This window comes from Furipterus horrens, unplaced genomic scaffold, assembly GCF_987537825.1.
Source record: "Furipterus horrens unplaced genomic scaffold, mFurHor1.1.pri manual_scaffold_5, whole genome shotgun sequence".
Taxonomy (NCBI): domain Eukaryota; kingdom Metazoa; phylum Chordata; class Mammalia; order Chiroptera; family Furipteridae; genus Furipterus; species Furipterus horrens.
In genome coordinates, this window is record NW_028327175.1 from 146,813,136 (window position 1) to 146,830,027 (window position 16,892).

Sequence of the window (16,892 nt, forward strand, 5' to 3'; positions counted from 1 at the left end):
CTGGTTTGGCTCAGTGGATTGAGCGTCGGCCTGCGAGCTAAGTGTCGCTGGTTCGATCTTCCAGTCAGGGCACATCAGAGAAGGAAAACTCTGACTCCAAAAAACCTCCGCTGCCTTGCGGCATACCTCTTCAGGGGAAAGGCTAAGGGAGTAAACCCCGACAGAAAATCCGGAGCCGGAGTCCCTAAGGCGGTTTGACGTTGTAGTCAACACCGGCAACTCCTGCGGCGCACCTGAAGCCAAGCTGTATTGACTCCGTCTTTCCCTTGGACCCTTCAGCTGCGAAGAGAGGGGGGGTCTGCTGCATGGGCAACAGCAGACCCTCCATATTACCCTGCCCAGGCTCTGTAGCTTCAGCTTCACTGGAGAGGACACTCCAGCGTCATCGCAAGATGTCGATTCAGCACGGGAGGAGACAGATACCTTGTCACTCCCGAGTTGGACTGCACAGCCATTCTTGGCGGTGCAGATAGACTCTTAAGAAGCTACACCATCGTCTCTCGAGACGGATGGCTGCCGACTGCCGACTGTCATTGTATAGAAATCATGAAGAAGTTATGTAAAAAATGTACATGCAGATAAATAACAAGTAAATGTTTTTCATGTAACAATAGTTGGACTTTAAGCAAAGCAATTATCTAAATTGTAAAATTAAGCACTTATAATAATACATATTTCTTAGAATGCTTTTTTAAGTTTAAATATTCAGGTTAAGTTAAACTAAGAAGACAGAAAAAATAGAGCCACTTAATATTTCACAATATTTAGTGCAAAATAAGGTAATGAATACTCAGGTTTGCTTTTTTTTTTTTTTTTTTTTTATGAAGTTCTATTTGCAAAGGGAATTCTGCTAAAATATGTACATCTGAGTTTAGATAGGCCTGGAAAGTATTGTATTCTTTCCATAAGAAGGGAGTTATAGAATTACGTTAGCTGAGACCACTTGGTTGTAATTATAATACCAGAACTAATTTCCAAGCTTGATTTAAGAAAAATTATAATCTGGAGAAAAACATTAATTTCAAAAATAATTTAATGAGAACCTGCAAAGGCCTCAGGCATTGTGCCGGGAGCTGGGTAGAAATTAAAGTTGGTAAATAAAATTAGGCCTTGCTTATTTTTTTAATGTACTATATATAAAAAAATTAATAAAAAAGAAATCTGTATTGACATGTTACAACAAATACTATTTGAAAAATAATCATAAAAAATTGAGTGTGTTACAGAATAGATAACAAAGCCCTTTGGCAATGATTAGATTTAAGCTGGAGTCTCAAAGATAAGAACATGATTCAAGAATATGGATTTAGAGTAGTTCATGGAAAAGGGCGGGGTAAGTGTGCAAATTCTGAGGTAAAGGGAATAGGTAAGGCTCTGAGAGAAGCTGAATGTGATGAACTAGAGAAAGACTAACATGTAATGAAGTTGCAGAGCGAAGTAGAAGATAGGGAAGGCTTTTATGGGCTGTGATAAAGAGTTCAAGAATCATTCTTTGAAGCAAATAAATAACAAAAGGATTTACATTATATTTGATATTTAATATGTACAGTAGTCTCTGCATCCTTTATTTCCTTTTGTTTTTGGTTCTGAAGGCAAAGAATCTGGGGAAAGAGACATGATGTTACATAAGAGGGTTATAAGAGAATGACAGAAAATACTTTTAATCCTTCTTATTTATAATAAAAATTATGATAGAACATGGACTGAGACATTTCCGACATAATGTAGATAAAAAATAAATTTGAAGAAAGAAAAGTTTTAATAAACAGCCTAACTATTGGTCGCACAATAAAGAACAGAGCCATATCGCTTTCTATGATATATTCAGGCTACACCTACTGTAGCCTTCTGCTATCATAAAGGGATTTTCTAATTTATACAGATACAAATAGAACATACTTAATGATAAAAAATGTTTTGGAAACCTCATCATCTAAATATTTGGTTAAATCCAGTGCTTTCTCTTATTAAGGGAGATCATCTGTTAGTAAGGGATTCCAGTTAATTTCACTTAGAAAGTGTAAAGGATGAGAGATGTTGCTGTGCTGAGGATTTGCTTAAGACATATTCATTGGGGAGACATGCTCTGCCCTTTCCAAAAACTCAGATAGTGTCTGAGGCTTGGTTTAGTTTGATTTTTAGCCTAGGTAGAAAAAAGAGCACATTGTAATTCCAGACATTCTCTACTGTTTACAAGTGTATCATGCTGATGTCTTTAATTTTTCAATTTGCATTTAAAAAGGTAGATTTGTTGTTTCTTATTTTGTCTATTTGCAAAAATATGAGAAGTGCAGTTCTTGAAAACATGTAATAGGTTGCAGAATTACTGTCAGATTAAACAATTTGTGATATTCCAATTCCTTCAGACAGTATTTCCTTTGATTATTTTAATTCAAAACAGCAAGAATTCAGTACACCAGCATATCTATTATCTTATAATATTTGATATCTAATATAAAATTTTGGATTTTATAAAATAAATACATTTACATGACAATGATGTAAAAACATATGTAATTTTTCCTTTTTAAAATAAAAATAAACAATAATTCATGGCTTGGATTGATACATGGAAATACTTATTTTACTTATTTCAGTACAAAGAAGAGGCATTTTACCTTTATTTGCTTCTCTCCACTTTTAGCAGAGGAATCCTTCTTTTCAATACTCTGTCCTTTCTTTGTACAATATACCTGATTCCTTCACTAGCAGCTGACTGAAATTGCTCTTTCAAAATGGCAAAGGAGTAGCTAGGGTGTAGGATCCCTTGGTCTGCTGCCATGAAGAGGCAGCTCATTAAGGAAAAATCTAAGTAAAATAGTTAAAACCACTGTTTAAGACAATAAAGATTCACTGAAGTACACAAATTAAAAGAAATTATCCATGAAGATTGCTGCAATTTTAGATTTAAAAAGCAGGAGCCAGGGGTCTTGTTGGCATGTCATCCTACTCCCTCATTGTGACATCCCCTCCCACCTCCCCACAAGAACAGGTGGCATGTAAGGGTTATAATGGTAGGACTGGCCATGAAAAGCAGTCGGTTTGCCTCAAAAGAAAACCGACTGAGTCTGACTTGGAGTTAATAAAGGAATCAAGCACAGTGGGAACTGAATGAACAACCTCACCTTTGCCAATGCAAGTTGTGGTCCTAGTGGGGGTAAGCTGTGAACAAGCCAGAAGTTTAGCAAAAAGAACCAGAAAATGAGAGCCCCATTGAAGGGTTGAACAAGCTTTCTGTTCCTCTCTGAAAGAGCACACATGCAGATAGGAGACATAAGAAGGCCTGAGGAAATGTAAATGCCATTCACAAATCCTGTGACCTGCCTGAATTTTCAAAGCTCTCCCCAGTGTAAACTCATAATAACTCACAAAAGGTGGAAGCCTTAAGGGCTTGAGGTGTTTGCAAATCTTGGTCTAAATGACTGGCTGACATTAAGTTTTGCAGAAGTGGAAATGATTTACAAAAAGCCAGCTAAAAATTAAACATAAGAATCAAACCAAAAATTGTGCAGAGACATAAAGAGCTGCACAGTTAAGGGAAGTAGATTCAGGAGGTAAAGTACAGACATGTGATTAAAAAATAAATCCTCAAGGTCAACATTCAAAATCCAGAAGTACTATTATATCCAGTTAAAACAAACAAACACAGTAATTAAAAATAAATAAATCTAGATATTGTTAAAGAAATAACTATTCTGATGGTTGTAAACATGATAAGGAAGACTTTATTCAGGACCTTTGCAATAGGTGTCAAGACTATTACAATAGAGGAGAGAGATCAGACTCAACTCAGCTCTAAATTCAGTAAACAAGGGGCTGGGTTGATAGGCAAGAGCAGAGTAGGGAGGTCTGTGAATGGAAAATCACTAAGACATGACATAAAGGGTGGGGGAATATCAGATTGCATATCATAATCTCAAAAAAAACAGAAAAGCAATTTATAAAACCAACTCTTACATGTAACGATGAGAGGCTGAATGATTTTCCCTAAGCTCGGGAATGAGAAAACGATGCTCTTACCACTTGCATCAACCTTGTCAGTGCAGTAAGGCGCATAAGGAAACAACAAGGACAAAAACAAAAGCCATCAGATTGGAAAAGCAGGTGTAAAACTCTGTTTGCAGAAGACCTAATCATGTAGAAAATACTAAGGAATCTACATGAAACTATGAGAACTAACAAATGAGTAACGAGGTTAAACAAAATGTATTGTATTTTCATATACACTCATACCTCAGTACTTGTTGGCTTCAGAACTCATCAAGCTCTGTACTCATCGCATTTTGACGAGAAAAAAATGTTTCAGCACTCAGAGCTTTGTTGGGATTCGTGGCACCTACTAGAACTTGTATGAGTCATGACACCACCCCACAAGAAAAAAATGCTTCGTTGTTTTGTACTTGTCAGTTACAACTCCTCAAGATTTCCAGAACAAATTAACAACGAGTACTGAGGTATCACTGTATTAGCAGTGAGCAACCCAATAATACAATCAATTCTATTCACAGTAGCATTAAAAATGAAAGAATAACCAGAAATAAGTTTAATAAAATAAATGTAAAATCTACACACTAAAACCTACAACATTGCTGAGAGAAATTTAAGAATATGTAGTAAGATAGTTCATATCCATGGATAGAAAAGACTCAATATTTTAAGATGGAATTCTCCACAATTTATTTTATTTTTAATTTAATGTTACCCCCTATAAAAATTCTATCAGGCAAAAGTCCAGAAATAATCTTTTATATTTATGGCTGATTTACAACAAAGATGCCAAGGTAATTCATGGGGAAAAGTCATTACAGTAAGATATGATGAGGTATATACACATATACAAAAAATAAAAAACAAAAAATTAAACAGGACAGAGACCTTTATCTCACGGAATATACAAAATTAATTCAAAATGCATTACCTATATGTAAAATGAAAAAGTTAAAACTATAAAAATCTTAGAAGATGATAGAAGAGAGAGTCTTAATGAACTTACATGGGCAAAATTTCTTAGATGTGATACCAACAGTATGATAAAAAAAAAAAGAGAAAAGAACAAATTGAGCTTTCTCAAAATTAAAAGCTTTGGCTCTTTCAAAAACACTACTAAGAATATAAGAGACAAAATGCAGACCAGGAGAAAATATTTGCAAATCACACATCTAATAAGGGACTAGCATTCATAATTGATTTGAAAAATTACAAGTCACTATTAAGAAGATAACAGAAATAAAAATGGGCAGAAAATTGGGATAGATATTTCACCAAAGATAGAGAAAGGGTTAATAAGAACATTAACAATGGCAACGTCCTTAGCGATTAGACAAATGAGAGTCAAATGGCTGGTGCACTGAGATGATACCTGGAAACTTGTGTCAGCGAAAGTGTCTACCTAGGGGACAGTGTATTGCTATGATGCCAGACCAGATGAAACTCAGAGTTGCCAGAGAAATGATTTCTAATGCCTACTCCAGTAATGGAAAGCTGAGAAAATAACATGATAACATTAATTGAATTGTGTTGTGCTAAACATCTAATCTCTCTGCCTTAGCTCTATGATATAATAAATAATTTTTGATTCACTGTTACAGTTAAATGGAAATGAAACTTGAGTAGACACTGCTCTCCTGGACAGCAAGATCATTTGGGCAAGCAACCTATAACTCACAAGCTAGATAATAACTATGGAGACAGATTTGCCACAGGAAGAATTTAATTTACATTTGGAAAACTGACATACACAGTTGGATGTCTCTATCAACATTTATAAAAAAATGTGTCAGTAAGAGGATGAATGAATGAAATAATTTTTCAAATGTTGAAGAAATAGCAGACAACTTAGGGAAAGTTATGGCTATTAATGTATTTTACAGAGGGAATTCCAACTCCTTACTAGATAAAAGATATTCTGGTTATTACTAGTGTTTTAGTAAGTTTACTTTTATGCACTGGATATTGCTGTAGCAAAACTTTTAAGAAAATGCCTCAGAAATATATAGCAAGGGAATAATACTTTTTGAGCGCAGATGATTTAGAAGTCACTAGAAGTTATATCTATAGGGTGCCATGCTTCCACTATGTTATTGCCATAAGAGTAACATTGTTGCACACTGGCTGGTGTGGCTCAGTGGATTGAGTGCCAGCCTGTGAACCAAAGGGTCGCAGGTTTGATTCCTAGTCAGGGCACATGCTTTGTTTGTGGGGAAGTTCCCCAGTTGGAGGCGAGCAGGAACCAACCATACATTGATGTTCCTCTTCCTCTCTTTCTACCTCCCTCCCCTTCTCTCTAAAACGAAATAAAATCTTTAAAAAAAATTAATGTTGTTGCCTGTCTTGTGTCCTTACTCAAAAATAAATAAGCTTGGTATTATAAGAGGCCTATTGGATCTTTCAAGATTGGTTGTCAGTCTGAACCTAAGACCTCTCCTGCTGGTCAGGCAAATTGGGCAATACATAGTCTAGTCATATCCAGATTTATGCTCTCTGGAGTTTTAAAGTAAACCTGTAATCCTTTGAAGCTAAAAATCATACTAGGGTACTGGTTACCCCTCTTCTACTCAGCATATCCTAGAATGATCTAAGAGGTTGGCACCTCAATAGAGCATCTGTTTGGTAAATGTATCTTTCAGGTGCATAATTCAGAAAATGGTATTAATACTGTTAACAATAACATCATCAATTTTTATAAACCATTTAAAGGGTTTTTACTGGAGGTGGATCTCTTACTTAGGAGTTCCACTTCCTAATAAAAAAAGTCAAAGAATAAAATATTAACAGTAAGACTTTTTAAAGTGTTTCTTTATATTACTTGAGAATGTGCAGCATTTGTTTCTTTTCTTTGGCAATGTCATGATCCTGTTGTGGAGGTTCATTGAATCTCATCATTCAAACTCTGACACTGGAAACAGCAACCTTAATTGTTTATTGCTATTGTGTTCTCTCGTGCTCACCTTTTGCCCTCATTACCTCAAATAAAGATTTCCTCAAAGTTGCCTTCCACCAATTCTCATATCACAGGCTTTAACCCATCAATTTAAAGACCTAGTCAGAATTATTTCTTCAAGAAATCTTATATTGTATATAATGCCAAATCTAAATTATTCTGTTATGTAGAATTTTCCTTCTTTAATTATTTGATACATAAACAGATACATAATTCACACCTTAATTCGTGTCAGACACTGGACTCTGAAAAATACATAGTGTGCAGAAAATACAGACAGAATAACTTGTCAAACAACTTGTGGTTTAGAAGACGAGACAAGATAAAAAGCATCTTTAAGAGAAGTGTTAATAAAGAAGGATAAAAAGTATGAAGTACAGAAAAGCCTGTAACAACAAAGAGACTGGAAGAATAAGCCAATGCATATTTGACTAGGTAAAAGAAAAGAAAAGCTTTTATCGCTCAGCCCCTCCCCTCTCCAATGGCAGTCAAATTGGTATCCTTAGTGCTTCATGAAATTATCATGCCTTTGGTCCCAGTCATCATTTCATCCAATAACATATCCCCTTCACTTGCCTGACTGAGTACTAAAACATCCATACAGGTTCATGAGGTTCTAATCAACAATGAAGCCTTCTCTACTATTCTAGTCCTAACAGATATTCCTCCTGACTCACCTTTTATGAACTATCATACTTTTTTAATATGTTCCATCTAATTTAACAATTCAACAATGGTTGTGGTATTTTCTCATTATTTCACTGTGAATAATGCTTATCTCATACAAAAAAATATACGGACCTAATATATGTATTAAGACTTGCCAAATGGTGTTTTTCTTTGTGTCCTTTGCCAAACTGAATAAGCAAGTTTACTAGACTTTCAAGAATTCCTTACTCTTCTATTTAGAATATTATTTTAAAGTCTATTTTATTGATTATGCTGTTACAGCTGTCACATTTTTTTCCTTTGCTCCCCTCTGCCCAGTACCCCCCTTTCCTCCAGAAATACCACCCCCACTTGGTTCATGTCCATGGGTCGTGCATGTAAGTTCTCTGGTTTCACCCTTTCCTCTACTATTCTCAACATCTCCCTGTCTATTTTGTTCCTACCAATTATGATTCTTGATCCCTACATCATTTCACCCTTTATCCCTCTCTCCCCTCCCAGTTGATAACCCTCCAAATGATCTCCATATCTATGATTCTGTCCCTATTCTGGTTGTCTGCTTAGTTTTTGTTTTAATTTTTTTAATTCTATTATTGATAGTTCTGAGTTTATTGTCATTTTAATGTTCATAGTTTTGATTTCCTTTTTCTTAAATAAGTCCTTTTAACATTTCATATAATAATGGCCTGGTGATGATGAACTCCTTTAGTTTTAACTTGTCTGGGAAATACTTTATCTGCCCTTCAATTCTAAATGATAGCTTTGCTAGATAGAGTAATTTTGGTTGTAGGTCCTTGCTTTTTATCACTTTGAATACTTCTTGCTAGTCCCTTCTTCCCTACAAAGTTTCTTTTCAGACATCAGCTGATAGTCTTATCAGGAATTTTTTTCTAAGATAACCTGTCTTTGAAACGCCTCATCATCTATGTACTTTTTTTTTTAATCCAGATGACCATTTTTTTACATTAAAAATACTTTATTATAAAAAAGAGTTGAGAAGAAAAGAATATTTTTTTAAACAAGAGCTGAAAAAAATAAAACCTAAAATACCTCAGTGATATACAGTGAAGAAAAAAAGTATTAAGTATATCATACAGTTTTTCTTTTCTAGAGTATTATTAACTTTCAAGTCAATTATCAAGTAAACCAGCAATATCCAGAAATACAATAATGAGAAAAGTATTGTTAACATTAAAATGCACAACTTAAATTATTTTAAAAATAATCACATACAATTAAACAAAAACTTAATAAAAAATAGAAGCACCTAGGCATGAATTATTACAATTGTAGCATGGATTTTTTTCACTATGCTAACTCAAAAAGTATGCTACCTAAACATAAAATAATTAAATTGCATTTACAAATGCATTTTTATTTGAAAAGCCATACCTCTAAATATGTCAAGAAGGAAGATAATGACTAAAAAAAAATAACAAAAAAAGCAAATGTGAAAATTCTTTTTCTACTTATATAAATTGAAAATGCAGATGTTTGTGATCACCTAATCAATATCATTAATATTTTCTCTAAGTTTATGAAACAGAGAAGTTCAACTTATACACTGCAACTCTTAAAGTTTTAAGAAATAGATGTTAAAAATATAATGTTTATATGAGGTGAGGGGGCTATAAGGGGAATTACATGGTAATAAAAAATACAATAAAATAATTTAATTAGAAAACTTAAAAATACATATGTTTAATTAGATGAGATGAGTCATTTGTCATGTATGATAGAACTAAACTATAATACGCCTTTCTTTCTAATTATAATAGTAGTGTTTAAGGTCGGAAATAAATGTTAGTAGTTACTTGAATCCCTATGACTTGGCACATTGCTCCAAAATTTTGACAGTTGACACCAGTATAATTTTCAAGTAAATGTGTTAATTAATCAACTTTGGCACTTGAAAAGCATATATAATTAATTTCTCATGATATGTTTTCAACAGAATATTTAGCATCTCAAGAGCCTTCACTGGAAAGATTCTTCCAGTTAATCAAGTTTGGAAATGCTGTTCTAATGATACTAACATATATCCGCAGTCCAGTTGATTACTCTTTAAAAACGCATTAACTTGATACATAAGTTATTTCCCAACACTCACACAGAAATGACATAACACTTTCTTTGCCTACATCCATCAATTCCTTTATCTATTCATTCATTTAACAAAAATGTATTAAAGGTCTATTACGTAACAGGTGCTATGCAAGGTATTGAGTACACATAGTAGTGAAAAAAGAAACTAAGGAGCAAAGCTTACAGTCTTAATTCCATTTGCATTTATAACACAAAAAGAGAAACAGATAGTTAAAAATTGTAATTAGAAATGTTAAATGTGCCCATGAGGAAAAAATCAGAATGCTTTGGGATAATATAAAAAACAAAATATATCAAAGAATTTATGGAAGGCTTCTTTGAGGAAGTGGCATTTAAATTGAGATCTAAATGATGAGAAGTATATGACTAGGGTTACCTAGTACTCTAATAAGCATTATAAAGAGATCGGTGAACAAACTGATAGAGCTTAAACACTTCCTTGGTTAGGTTTTCCAGAAGAACAGGGACCCGTTCTGACTCGTGTTTCAGAATAATCGTTCACAGCAGTGTGGCGGAGAATATGCAGAGATAGTTTTGTCAGTCAGAGTCTAGTGTAGTATCCTAACTTATGGCAGTTTCATGGAAAAGGAAATGATGACAGATACAGTTTGAAATGGCAGTTTCAGTAACTGGACCATCATCTGGATGTGTGCAAGTGAAGGAGGAAAATAAGAAGTGTGACTCTGAGGTTGTTAGCCTGAAGCCCATGTAGTCTAAGATTAATCGGACCCTTTATAATACAGGGACCTCCAAAGAAAACAGGATATGTGTATTTGAGTCTCTGTGTGTCTATATCTCTGTGTTTCTGTATTAGAAGAAAGATGATGAATGGTTTAATCTATCTTAGAATATGTCCAGTTCGAAACACCTGCCCAAATCCACATGCAACAGAAACCTGTAATGTCAGCATGATGCTCAGATTATTACAGGGCATTAAACTTTGGGAGACATGAGAATACACAGAGGTGATGATTGAAAATTTGGGAAAAGATGAAATAAAAAGGAATTACATATTGATTTTGGGGAGTGTTAATATTTAAAGAGTGAGAACTGAACAAGGAGCCAGCAACAAAATCCCTACATCACCAGAGAGGTAGAGTGAGAACCAAGGAAGGTTTCCACTAAAGGATAAAGTTGAGTTTTACATAGATTAAGGACTAGTAAATGTTTTTGTATTTGACAATTAGAGATAGACTTAATTAGATTTATGATTTTATATGATTTTAGTGGTATGATGTTCGTAAAGGACAGATTATATAACTAACATATAAATATGTAATAAAATAATCAATGAATAATTAATAAATTAGTAAATTATATAAATTGATCAATCAGTCCAAGAGCCTGGAAATATCAGGGTAGGTTATCAGAGTGGAATAGCAGCAGGGAGTTTTATCTGAGAGGATTGCTTAGATCAGAGGGAATGGGAAGGTTTAAGGATGCTTATAGGTCACAGGGAAAGAATCAGTAGGCAGAGATTATTGTAATGAAAAAAAAAAGGAAAGAAATGGAATAATTAGTGTAGCACAGGTAAAGTTGAGGGGAATATGGGGACTTTAAAATAGTGAATAGGAGTAAGAAGTATGATAGAAGAAAATAAGAACTAAAGAACAACAACCACAAAAAAAAAAAAAAGGTAGAAAAAGGTGGGGTGATAATGAAAGGACTCAGCTCCATCTAGGATTCCATCTTAATGAATTAATTATTCCAATTTTTAGAGATACAAAAATATTACTGAGGTTTAAGTTGGTTTTCTCAAAACTAGTTGAATATCAGAGATGCTTTGTTTTATTACATAAAATCTCTCCAAGTGACTCTGGTAGTGAAGGTCTAGGTCACTTATTTATTTATTTTTCTTCTTTTTTATTGTTCACACTATTAAAGATGTCCTTGTTTTCCTGCCTTTTGCCCTCCTCCACCCAACCCCCAGCCCCTGTCTGGATCATTTAAATAAAAATATCTCAGGGAGGGGTCTTGGCATAGATATTTTTAAAAGTTCCTCAGGTAATCTCTAATATTCAATTAGGATTAAGAATCATTGATTTAAGAGAATTGTAAAAGCTTAAGAATACCATTTGTGGAGTATGGACTGGATAGTTAACTACTGCTATTAAAACCTACACCTTCAAAATATTAAAATCATATATCAAAATCTGTATCTTTAGATAGAGCAATTGGCTTTTCAAGAAAACTAGCAGTGCGTGAAATGAGACCTCAAGACAATAGAGCATAATATCCATTAGCGTCAACTTGTAAGATTTCACTGATGGTCTACAAAATGGTATTTCATGCAGCATAAGATATGCTGCATAGACTGGCAAAAAAACATTCCCATGCATAGTAGTAATTTTCCCTGAAACACAAAATGTGCTAATAATCTCATTACACTTCATTTCCAGTTACAAGAGAGGTCAATGCTGCTTTTGGCACTGCTCCTCTAGTAGTAGTTCATGAGCCATACACACCAAAATCACTCTGTTTCTTTTTACAATAATCAAGTAGAAGGAATATAGATAAAGTGAGAAGACCAATTTGTAACTGAGAATATTTAACAAGGACCTAGTTACTCCATCTTTATGACCAACCCATCCACTTCTTCTAGGAAAGGAGAGCTAATTCCTAATAAGAGCTAGTAAACTCAAATAACTGTTTATTTATATCAGGCCAAGACAGTCTCATGGCTACATTGAAATTTATGGATTAAAAATGATCTGATTATAATACTTAAAATCTCTTTATAGGAGAGTTCAAATTGTCACCTTTGTTTCTAATATTTTACTTTTTATGACATGAGATTACTAACCAAAAAGTAAACTAACTGACCTGTTGAGTTAAAGGGGAAAGGTAGAGCTGATGAGGGATTTGGGGTGGGTGAAGCATAAGAACTCAGTGTGTGACTCTTAAAAGGCATTTGCAGATCACAGTTCTGCAGCATCTTAGTTTGCTTTGTGTTTTGTCTCTCAGTAAGAAACCTATATTCTATTATTTCGAGCCTGTATAGAATGTTTTATAACCACCTCACTCTTACAACACACCTGACGTAACATGAAAAATTCTAATTACAAAGCTTCATTTCTTGACATTTAAATATTTAAAATTAGCAGCATATTCATGCAAACAGCAATCTATTTTCATAATCTGCATAGTTCAGGAAAGGATATAAGATAAGAATCATTAAAGGCAGGTGAGATTTGTAGTCTGCAAAAGCCAGAAATAAGCCTTTGATCTGCTAAAGCAAACATTTTTTGAGATGTGGTTCTACCACATAACTGCTGCTGTTTTCTTAGTTATACTATGTAGTTTCCTGCCGGCGGTTTACCTGGATAAACTTTCTTTCATTTACAATTATGTTATTATAGAGATGAAAATCAGGTCTAGTTAAATTAAGAACATGACAGTAATCGTCATTCCTTTATCTGAGTAAACTATAATTTTGTTTTATAGGAGGGACTATCTCAGTAAAGCTAAATGTAGTTCTCTGAGTCAATCAGTGCCTAGAAATACAGTAGTCCTCCCTTCTCTGCAAGGGATGTGTTACAAGAAGCCCAGGGAATGCCTCTAGCCCTGGAGACTATGACACCCTCATGGATTTCTTCAGTTCTGCAGGAATTGTGGCAGCAGCTTCTTTGACTTTGGATATAGTCTCTCTAGTAATTTTTATATTTTTCAGTCTAAACCATTCCTGAATCTATGTAACCATAACTTACTTGAAGAAAATGTATCATCTCTTGATGAAGTCTTTGTCCAGTCTCCGTGCTTCCTGACACAGCCTGTTGCCATTAATTGAAAAATGTTTTCTTTTTGTGTCATCCACCCACGATTTTTATGCTTTTTTTTTCATCGTAACTAAGTCAATAACGTAGGAAGTTTGAGATGTGACAGCAGAACTAGCAAGGAATACTTTTTCCTTCTTCACAATTTCACGGATAGAAAATTTATTCTTACCTAGATCTTAGCAATCTCAGCAGGCAACTTTTTTCTTTCCTTAACAAGTCAAGAACTTTCGCCCTTTCACATGAAAGAAGCACTTTATGACTTTTCAATAGCATATCAAATTACTCTTTTTTAAATTTATTGGGGTGATATGGGTTAATAAAATTATATAGGCATGTATGTTTCAAGTATATAATTCTATAATACATCATCTCTACATCGTATTGTGTGTTCATCACCCCAAGTCAAGTGCCCTTCAACGAGCACTTTTCTCCCCTTTTACCCTCCTCGACTTGCCCCGCCTCCCTTTTCCTTCTGGTATTCACCATGCTGTTGTCTGTGTCTCTGAGGGTTTTTTTTTCTTTCTTTCTTTCTTTCTTTATTAGTCCCTGTACCAAATTACTCGCATGCTTTGGGGGCATTATTAAGTAAAATAAGAGTTAATGTAAGCGCTGTGATACTATGACTATTGGTCTGGTAGCTCAGGTGGCTACTGACTGACAGGTTAATAGGCTATAGAGCAAGTGATTTATGTCCTGGGTGAGACAGAGTGGGATAACATACAATTTTATCAGGATACTCAGAATGAAGCACGATTTGAAACTTATAAATTATTTATTTCTAGAATTTTCTACATAATAGTTCCTGACCATTGTTGACCTCAGGTAACTGAAACTGTGGACAGCTAAACCACAGATAAATGGGGACTACTGTAAAGTCCAGTGTATTTACGCCTTCCTGTTCACTCATATGTACTTGTCTGTAAGTCTTCCTTTCTTTCATCTGCAAATAAACATTTTATTAAGCATCTAGTATATTAAGCCTGTTACATGCCAGGCACAATGGATGAAGATGCTATGAATACAGAAATAAACTAATTATGTATCTGCTCTCAAGATAAATGGATAAATAGATGATTCTGTCAATATAACAAATGCCATACCAAGATATAAATCTAATGTATTGTGCCTGTTTAAAACTTTTTTCCCAATACCACATACACAGTGGAGAATACTCACCCATGAGATGCATTAGCAAGGTGAATTTCTGGTACCTGGGTATAATGTCACCCTTTCTATATCACTTAGGAAAGCATATATTAATCTAATAAATAAAATATGTATAGCAGTGATTTATTTCTAATTCATATTAAAAGTATATCATGTGAATATATAAGAATTCATCCTTTGAAAAAATATTTACCGCAGAGTTAATATGTCTAGCATGTGAGGGTAAAAAAAACAAAGAGCCACTGATATCTTAAAGTTTTTAGTTCAGGGTGAGGGGAAGAAAAAATAAGATAATTTTCAGTCGGTCACAATGTTATGACATGAGATGCAGTAAGTTACAGAGAATGAATGTGTGAGTGTGTGTGTGCTTGCTGGGAGACTAGCGGCATTAAGATGTTAAGGAAGTTTTCTCTGAGGAGGTAACATTTTGAGCTGATATTTGTATGATGAAAGTGAGTTAGCCTTGTAAAACGCGGAGTAAGAAAATGTTCTTGATTAACAAGAAATAGCGTACAAAAGCCATGCGGCATACTGATAAGTCTTTGTTCCGAACATCTCGCACTGATGAAGCCGCGCCACTGTATCAGTGCCCTGGCTACAAACTACCGAGTTACTGCTAGGTTGCAAGGCTATTAACTGTTAAGTCAGGGTTACTGGGAACTAGCTACAGAAAATTAAGAGAGGCCTCCTTAGAAGGAAAAGAATCTAAAGGATAAGAGAAAGGAATCGAGCCATAAATAGAACGGAAAGAAATCCAGGTATAAGTGACAATTTAAGAAAATGAGAAAGAGCAGGGCGCATTTCAGTAACTAGAGATTGTTCAGTAGGACTGCGACATGCGTTTAGGCATAGAGGGCGGAAGATAAAGCTGGAAAGAAAAACAGGAACCATAACATGAAGACCTAAGTATATTGTGGAGGCATTTTGACTGCTTTTTAAATACTCCGAGTTTCTATTTATTACTAAAATATATCGACATGTAAATATATTTATTATACGCTATACTATTATATCTTATTACATGAAATATATATTATATAACATTATATAATATATATTATATACTATATATTATAAATAAAATTTAGTAATAATTTGAAGTCATTCAAAAATTCTAAAAGGTATGTTGAATCATGGGCTTTCATGGCCTGAGAGTAACTTAAAATTATTAAATCTAACTCTGAAATCTAGAGGAAAATCTTGATCAATGGTTTTTACAGTGCTGGGCAACTGTAATCTTTAAGGTTTCTTTACTTTTATTGTAAGAGTGATTGTCTAAGTATTGCTCATAGAGCTTCAGATCGAGGAAACCGGAAGTAAATCTTAGTCATCCATATCATTAGACAGCTCACTAGATAATTTTGATGTACAGCCTGTTTTTTTTTTTTTACAGCCTGTTTTGAAAGTACTAAAGTTACCTGTTCTCCAGATTTCTAAAACTTCTCAAGAAAGAATATTATTACTTCTTTATGATTAATATTCAGAATATTTAGGATACAAAACACTTTTGAGATAAGTTACAATTTATTTAAATGTAGTACTTATATTAATGACAAAGATAAGACAATTTAAGGAGATTTTGCCAGAGTTTTGTGTTTTCAAAGATAACATTTACTATGTAATTTTAATCTTTCCTGCTGTAATGAATGATTCCATTTTATGTACAAGTAACCAATGTCTAACAGTATTTTTTACCAATTTATTAACATAGTCCTTTGTATCAACAAAGAAAATTAAACCATTTCTAAAATAGTTTCATATATCTGGCTGGTGTGGCTCAGTGGACTGAGCACCGGCCTGCAAACCAAGGGGTCTCAGGTTTGATTCCCAGTCTGGGCACATACCTGGCTTGCAGTCCAGATCCCTAATTGGAGGTGCATGAGAGACAACCACACATTGATGTTTCTCTCCCCCTCTGTACCCCCTTCCCCTCTCTCTAAAAATAAATAAATAGAATATTTTATAAAAAATAAAAATAAAGATAGTTTCATATAAGTTGAAGTGTTAAATGAATGTCTAATATTTGAAACTTCAATGCATTTACTATATTCATTACATTCATCAATTAAATGTAGTCACTATACTAAATAAAAAAAAAAATAAGTATAAGTAGGCCAAATGGCTATTGCATCTAATAGAGTTAATTCTACTTTAAATGCATACATATTTACTTTTATATAAAAAATTAAATATGTATTTAAAGCTTTTTAAGCTATATTATGCCATACAATAAG

The 16,892-nt window shown here is 33.9% G+C and overlaps 1 protein-coding gene across 11 annotated transcripts in view; it reads right to left on the bottom strand.

The window, feature by feature from the left end:
* Window positions 1-16,892, bottom strand: part of PCDH15 (protocadherin related 15) — a 686,961-nt gene that overhangs the window by 290,638 nt on the left and 379,431 nt on the right. The gene's annotated exons all lie outside the window — the stretch shown is intronic.